The sequence below is a fragment of the Podarcis pityusensis genome, assembly GCF_964106645.2.
Source record: "Podarcis pityusensis genome assembly, chromosome: 10".
Classification (NCBI taxonomy): Eukaryota; Metazoa; Chordata; class Lepidosauria; order Squamata; family Lacertidae; genus Podarcis; species Podarcis pityusensis.
The window spans coordinates 67,006,814-67,007,889 of record NC_138035.1 but is presented as its reverse complement, the minus strand read 5'-3'; positions in this window follow the sequence as shown (position 1 = coordinate 67,007,889).

The window sequence follows — 1,076 nt, the reverse complement described above, 5'->3', positions numbered from 1 at the left end:
CCCTGCAGTCTCCTGAGTTTTCTTTATTGGCATAATGCAGGAGATAAGGCATTATTTGCTTACAACAATCTGAGTGCGCATTTGTGTGTATGTGTGTATATGGGCCAATAAATCATATGCCCCCTACACTCAGCAGACGGTACCACACTTCTAAAAGATAAAGAAGCTATTGCACTGCGCTGGAAAGAACATTACCAACATCTCTTTAACCACAACTTCCCCGTAGCTGCTGAGGTCCTCTCACAAATTTCGCAAAAACAAGTTAGAGATGAGCTTGCAGTATCTCCAAATCTGGGAGAGTTGTGTACTGCTATTAACCAAATGAAAAACAACAAAGCCTGAACTTTAAAATGGAAAGCGTAATGCTGGTGGTCAACGAAAGAGGTTTAAAGACTGTCTCAAGGCAAATCTTAAAAAATGTAGTATAAGCATCGACAACTGGGAAACAGTGGCCTGCAAGCGCTCCAATTGGAGAACAGCCTTTACCAAAGGTGTCATGGGCTTTGAAGACGTTCTAACACAGGACACAAGGGAGAAACGTGCTAAGAGGAAGGCACGCTTGGCAAATCCACACCGTGACCAACTCCTGCCCGGAAACCTATGTCCCCACTGTGGAAGGATGTGTGGGTCCAGAATTGGCCTCCACGGTCACTTACTGACTCACTATTAAGACTGTGTTCATGGAAGACAATCATACTCGGCTACGAGTGATCGTCAAAGAAGAAGATAGATCTTTATTCCCCTTTGTTCCTGATGTCGATCTTCACTCTTCTTCTTCTTCCCATGGCAGGGAAAGGGAGCCCATTTTATGGTTCACCTCAGGTGCCAAAATGCATTGGGTCTGCCCTGCCCTAATCCACACACACTTGCAGCCCCATACATGTTTGCAGCCTTAGGCTGCAGCCCTATGTACACCCTTGCTAGGAAGAAACCCTCATGAAATTCAATGGACAGACTTCAGAGTAAATGCACATCGGATTGAGTTGCAAAGCAGCAAACCAAAGCATGCTTACTAAGAAAAAAGCCCATTGAACACCATGGGACTTTCCCCTGAGATAGCTAACATAGATTGACAG